We start from the raw sequence: 7,139 nt of genomic DNA on the forward strand, positions 1-7,139 counted from the left end.
GTGACACATTTATATCTCATTTTACATAAGTCACTCAGCTGCACTGCGCATTCCTTGCAGTTTGCATAAATTATCAAACCATATATTTATTCTGTTTCATTTTCTCTGTCAGGTTGGGAATTACGTAAGCCGACGAATGAAATGAACAGTTTATGCAACTAAACTTTTCATATGGATTTAATTTTTGTCAACTGAATTTCAATTGCCAGTAAAATTTGACCGAAGCTTTTGCTCCTCTCCCGATAAGCCATCCAAACGCTATTCCACTGGCTCCTCATACTCCTAACTTTGCTTCGAAGTCCCAATTTCCTCTCTGAAATTTCAGGAAAAAATATTTAAGAAGTGTTAAGAGTCAGTTATCTAGGACTCCGGTTTGTTCTAGGCTTAATCATTCAAGGCTCCAAGTTAGTAAGAGTTGCGAGTCAAAGCAATGTATTGTCACCATTATACCCTTTTACTTACTTAAAAAAACTCAGTGCTGCAGCTGAAATTTCAAGCAAAGCGAAAAATTAGGCCATTATTATGATTATTTTGGGTAGCCAAAAAAATATTCATTAGTTATAATCCGGAATATCTAAACAAGAATTTAAGTATCTTCATGTACAGTTTTATTTAATAAGTTTCTGCTCCTGATGATTATTTTTTCAACCAATGAGGAGAAAGAACCAGGTTATTTACAGATGTAATTAACAGAAATTCAGTAAGATTAAAAAAACCAAAATTCAGTGAAGTAGGTTCTTCCGACTTTTACAAATACTTGTCTGCACGGTTCCTTGAAATTCTCAAATTTACATCGCGTGCCATTTCCATGCTCAGTTTTACGTATCTGTTGGGAATGGCATCACTAAGCCAACGAATCAAAAGCCAGATAGAGACTGACGTCATGGGACGCCAGAGGAAAACGAACAGTTCCGGTTTAGTTAGCTAAGAACGATGTTTGCATGATGTGGCTAGATAGATATTGCAGCTAGATAAATATTTTATATTCTTTTAACTTGTCTTTATGTGTAAATAAAGCTTTTTGCTTAAGTTTAAATGAAGTACTCCATTTATGACAAGATAGCTGTTAATTCATCGGGTAGATGACTTACGAATCCCTTCTGAGCTAGCCATTGTTCGAACGTAACGCCTTACGTAACATAACATTGTGGCGCCAAGACGTGGGGCGCGATAACAGCTAAAATAAATTGAAAATGGAGCTTACACAGCTGAAAACCGAAAGAAAATGTCTAAGAACTTCCTTTACCACATGTGCAAACAAAATTGATGCAGAACTGAAATCAGATATTCCTGATTTGAAGCTACTTTCGATTCTGGAACAACAGCTTAGAGACAAGTTTAATCGACTTGAAATTTGCCAAAAGGAAGTAACGTCACTAATTCTACAATCTAAAGAAGCTGAAAAGCTATATGAAGAAAATTTTATTTCGTCTGAGACTTATAGAGATAAATATTTTGAACTGTGTTCTCAAATCGAAAAGCTGTCGAAGAATCCTTTACCTACTGAATTACCAGAGAAGCGCAAATTTAAACTGCCGAAGATCGAACTAAGGAAATTCAACGGCGAAGCAAAAGAATTTTTGACGTTTTGGAGCCAGTTTTCGAAGATCCATGAAGATCCGACGATTCCAGATGAAGATAAATTCCAGTACCTCCTGCAAGCAGTTGTTCCACAGTCCAAAGCCGCACGGGTAGTGGAGAGCTTTCCGGCAACGGCGTCGAATTACCCGAAAGCAATCGCCCAGCTTCGAGAGAGGTTTGGAAGAGAAGACTTACTTGTACAGATATACGTCAGAGATCTTCTAAGCATGGTTATGCGTAATGCAAGCAGTGGACGTGTGAAGACGGATCTTCCCACTCTCTACGATGATTTAGAAACCAAGATTAGAGCTTTAGAAAGTCTTGGAAGAACGAAAGAGAAGTATGGTGATTTCTTAACGCCTTTAGTTGAATCCTGCCTGCCCGAAGAAATATTAATTGCTTGGGAGAGAAACAGAAATTTAAAAGAAGCACTTCAGCCTGATGACCGATGCCTTGAAAATTTGATGAATTTTCTGAAACGAGAAGTGAAAGGAGAAGAGATGGTCGTGTTAGCCCGCACTGGGTTTGGTTCTAATCATATTTCTAAGAAAAAGGATACACTAAATAAAAATTCAGTAAAGTGAATTCGAAATGGGTATTTAGTGGTATTGAAAAGGATAGTAAGAAATGTTTTTTAAGGTTGTGTGAGAAAGAAATAAACATGTTTTATTATGTTATTTATTTTACGTGGTATCTTGCTTTGAAAGATAAGTATGATTTTAAAGATTCTGAAAGAGAATGAAGAAAAGTGTATCCGCCACGTAATGAAGATTCTGAAGGAGATTAGGTAAGTTAGTATTTTTAATTATTTTTATGCATTGTTGGAAATGTAAGGTGGAAAGGAATTTGGTATTATTGGGAAAATTGTTATTAGCAATGATTTAGTTTAAAGTAATTAGGATTGTAAGGTAATTTTTATTAATTGAATGTATGTGCTCATGTATATTTTAAGTGGTGTTTTTGAATTTAATTATATTTTAATGAAATGATAGTTATTTTGTGAATTTTATACTTGTAGGAATTTGGTGTATGTTTAAGTTGAAATAAATGTGCATTGAAATAATTTAAATATTTGATAATAAATATTTGTAATGCTTCATGTATGAATTTCGTTGGTGACGTGTATAATGTAATAGATGATTTAGAGGTAAAAGTTTTTGGATATTTTATTTATTTTATATGTGGAAATGTTCATATTTGTAAAGGGTAAATACTTTTTCGCGATCATGTAATTTCATATATGTTCTTTTTACCGGGTTTAAAGATTCAGAAAACTGTCATGTATTTTCGTGAAATTTTTTTAATTTATGAGATAAAAGCAGTGTACATGGATATAGTGAAGAGTGTGCGCAATGCCATTTTTGTGCAATTCTGGGATGTTTTTTTAAGTAAAAATAAGTCGACGTGTACATGGTTCAGTGATATTTTAATGAAATGATAGTTATTTTGTGAATTTTATGCTTGTAGGAATTTGGTTTACGTTTAAGTTGAAATAAACGTGCATGGAAATAATTTAAATATTTGATACTAAATATTTGTAATGCTTCATGTATGAATTCGTTGGTGACGTGTATAATGTAATAGATGATTTAGAGGTAAAAGTTTTTGGATATTTTATTTATTTTATATGTGGAAATGTTCATATTTGTAAAGGGTAAATACTTTTTCGCGATCAGGTAATTTCATATATGTTCTTTTTACCGGGTTTAAAGATTGAGAAAACTGTCATGTATTTTCGTGAAATTTTTCGAATTTATGAGAAAAAAGCAGTGTACATGGATATAGTGAAGAGTGTGCGCAATGCCATTTTTGTGCAATTCTGGGATGTTTTTTTTAAGTAAAAATAAGTCGGCGTGTACATGGTTTATGTGTATGTGTTATTTTGAAAAACGCGTAAGGTGTATGGTATTGTGCACTTTTTCCGAATTTTGCAGTGAATATTTGTCATGATTAAGCAGTTTTGTTTGATAAAATTTCTAGCATAAGTGTAATTCGGCTAGTAGATTGTTGGAAGAAGTGTTCAGTAGATAAGAAGAAAAGAAACATGTCTTTACTTCGTGAAGACAAAATGGCGGCGGGGGAAAAAAAATGGAGGGTTGCTGTAGGGGAGTTGGTCGCCAAATTTTTGCCAAAAAATCGCCAAGTTACCGTAATGTAAAGATCAACCAAAATAACACTTATTATTTTAATTTTTAAACAGTAAAATTCTTACTAATAATCTTAAACATGCATTAAAATTTTCAGCACCACAGGAATAAACACCATATGAATTCACATTATATTCAACAAAACACTGAGAGCAAAATAATACTTAATAATTATCCTAATTACATAGTAATCACTGAACTTACATTTAAGACTTTTAAAAATAATATAAGGCTGATTTACAGTTTGACTTCCCCCTTAATAAAGCTGCAATCTGTTTAAAGTCCCTTCCCTTCTGCTACATTTGCCAGCATGCAAAAATAAAGAAGGAGAATAATTTATAGGTACCTGCTCATTAAAGCATACAAATTTGAAAAAAGTGCTGTTTAAAGAAAAGAACATTTCTTAATGCTATTTGTTATTTAATTCATGTAAAACAGATATAATATAGTTATTTAAGTTATTAAACCTACTCATATATATATTTTTTTAATAAATTTCATCATATGTGTAAGTTTAAAAAAAAAAAAAAAAAAAAACCTACAAGATGCAGCATACTACCCTTTATCCTGAGCTGCATAACTATGCTTTATTCTAAAAACATTACTTTCAATCTAACATCTGTGGTCATATAGCAGTTTTTTAAGTTACTAAACGAATTTCTGAGAATTTTTTTCGGTCAAAAGTGAAAGGGCGGATACAGCAGTCGTGCATTTTGCTTTAATTAAACAATTCAAAAATAGATTTTTTAAGTTTTTCATTAGTTTTGGCGAAGTTTCACGTAGCAACGTTAAGCGATTTCTTTAATATTCTTTTCTATTTTAGCCTCTTTTTAGTTATATCCAACATTCTCTAATTTTTAATTTTATTGCAGACTCCGGTACCACCAGCTTAAAAAAATCACAAGAGAAAAATGAATGACATATAAGAAGCCTGCGGCATTCAAACCTCATACTTCTATTCAGAAAAAAAAAAAGCATTATTTAGTTTATACGAAAAAAGAATCGATATTAAAGTTTTATTCAGGAAAATATTTACTTACTCATCGCATGCTTGAGATACTGGAATTCGCTGAATATTTGCTTCTTGGCGAAGTTGAAGAACAGTTTTCTTCATTGTCTGAATCTGTGACATCTCAATATTAATCAAAAACTAGAAATTGCGGAACGCCGCGACATGTAGTTTATTAAACAATATTAATCAAACAACAAAAGAGTTGAGTTGTTATCAGCAAGACTTTACCGTGAATATTGTCTTCCTTTAAACGCAGACGTATATTTTTAATATATTGTAAATAATGAGAGTGACAATTTAAATATTTTGCACTCTCATTTTTTTTTACATTCGAAGCATATATTCTTTAAGTTGTTATACGAACCAGACGTTACCAACTATCTATAGTAATGACGGCCGAAACCATGATGCCGCATTACTAACCATTCTTGGATCAAACATGAAATCTTTCGAGAACTTATGATTACCGAAACCGTCTTTGGTGTCACGTGCCAAGCATAACTTCAATTATACCTGTCTTTTAAGACAAAAAAAATCTCGAAAAATGGTTTCACACATCGAAAGTATCATTTGTTGAAACATCTGATGATTCCTTGCCTTTTAACTTTCTAAATTATCATGTGACACATTTATATCTCATTTTACATAAGTCACTCAGCTGCACTGCGCATTCCTTGCAGTTTGCATAAATTATCAAACCATATATTTATTCTGTTTCATTTTCTCTGTCAGGTTGGGAATTACGTAAGCCGACGAATGAAATGAACAGTTTATGCAACTAAACTTTTCATATGGATTTAATTTTTGTCAACTGAATTTCAATTGCCAGTAAAATTTGACCGAAGCTTTTGCTCCTCTCCCGATAAGCCATCCAAACGCTATTCCACTGGCTCCTCATACTCCTAACTTTGCTTCGAAGTCCCAATTTCCTCTCTGAAATTTCAGGAAAAAATATTTAAGAAGTGTTAAGAGTCAGTTATCTAGGACTCCGGTTTGTTCTAGGCTTAATCATTCAAGGCTCCAAGTTAGTAAGAGTTGCGAGTCAAAGCAATGTATTGTCACCATTATACCCTTTTACTTACTTAAAAAAACTCAGTGCTGCAGCTGAAATTTCAAGCAAAGCGAAAAATTAGGCCATTATTATGATTATTTTGGGTAGCCAAAAAAATATTCATTAGTTATAATCCGGAATATCTAAACAAGAATTTAAGTATCTTCATGTACAGTTTTATTTAATAAGTTTCTGCTCCTGATGATTATTTTTTCAACCAATGAGGAGAAAGAACCAGGTTATTTACAGATGTAATTAACAGAAATTCAGTAAGATTAAAAAAACCAAAATTCAGTGAAGTAGGTTCTTCCGACTTTTACAAATACTTGTCTGCACGGTTCCTTGAAATTCTCAAATTTACATCGCGTGCCATTTCCATGCTCAGTTTTACGTATCTGTTGGGAATGGCATCACTAAGCCAACGAATCAAAAGCCAGATAGAGACTGACGTCATGGGACGCCAGAGGAAAACGAACAGTTCCGGTTTAGTTAGCTAAGAACGATGTTTGCATGATGTGGCTAGATAGATATTGCAGCTAGATAAATATTTTATATTCTTTTAACTTGTCTTTATGTGTAAATAAAGCTTTTTGCTTAAGTTTAAATGAAGTACTCCATTTATGACAAGATAGCTGTTAATTCATCGGGTAGATGACTTACGAATCCCTTCTGAGCTAGCCATTGTTCGAACGTAACGCCTTACGTAACATAACATTGTGGCGCCAAGACGTGGGGCGCGATAACAGCTAAAATAAATTGAAAATGGAGCTTACACAGCTGAAAACCGAAAGAAAATGTCTAAGAACTTCCTTTACCACATGTGCAAACAAAATTGATGCAGAACTGAAATCAGATATTCCTGATTTGAAGCTACTTTCGATTCTGGAACAACAGCTTAGAGACAAGTTTAATCGACTTGAAATTTGCCAAAAGGAAGTAACGTCACTAATTCTACAATCTAAAGAAGCTGAAAAGCTATATGAAGAAAATTTTATTTCGTCTGAGACTTATAGAGATAAATATTTTGAACTGTGTTCTCAAATCGAAAAGCTGTCGAAGAATCCTTTACCTACTGAATTACCAGAGAAGCGCAAATTTAAACTGCCGAAGATCGAACTAAGGAAATTCAACGGCGAAGCAAAAGAATTTTTGACGTTTTGGAGCCAGTTTTCGAAGATCCATGAAGATCCGACGATTCCAGATGAAGATAAATTCCAGTACCTCCTGCAAGCAGTTGTTCCACAGTCCAAAGCCGCACGGGTAGTGGAGAGCTTTCCGGCAACGGCGTCGAATTACCCGAAAGCAATCGCCCAGCTTCGAGAGAGGTTTGGAAGAGAAGACTTACTTG

The sequence above is a fragment of the Stegodyphus dumicola genome, chromosome 9, assembly GCF_044657685.1.
Source record: "Stegodyphus dumicola isolate Sdum_Otavi_A_Nest chromosome 9, ASM4465768v1".
Taxonomy (NCBI): Eukaryota; Metazoa; Arthropoda; class Arachnida; order Araneae; family Eresidae; genus Stegodyphus; species Stegodyphus dumicola.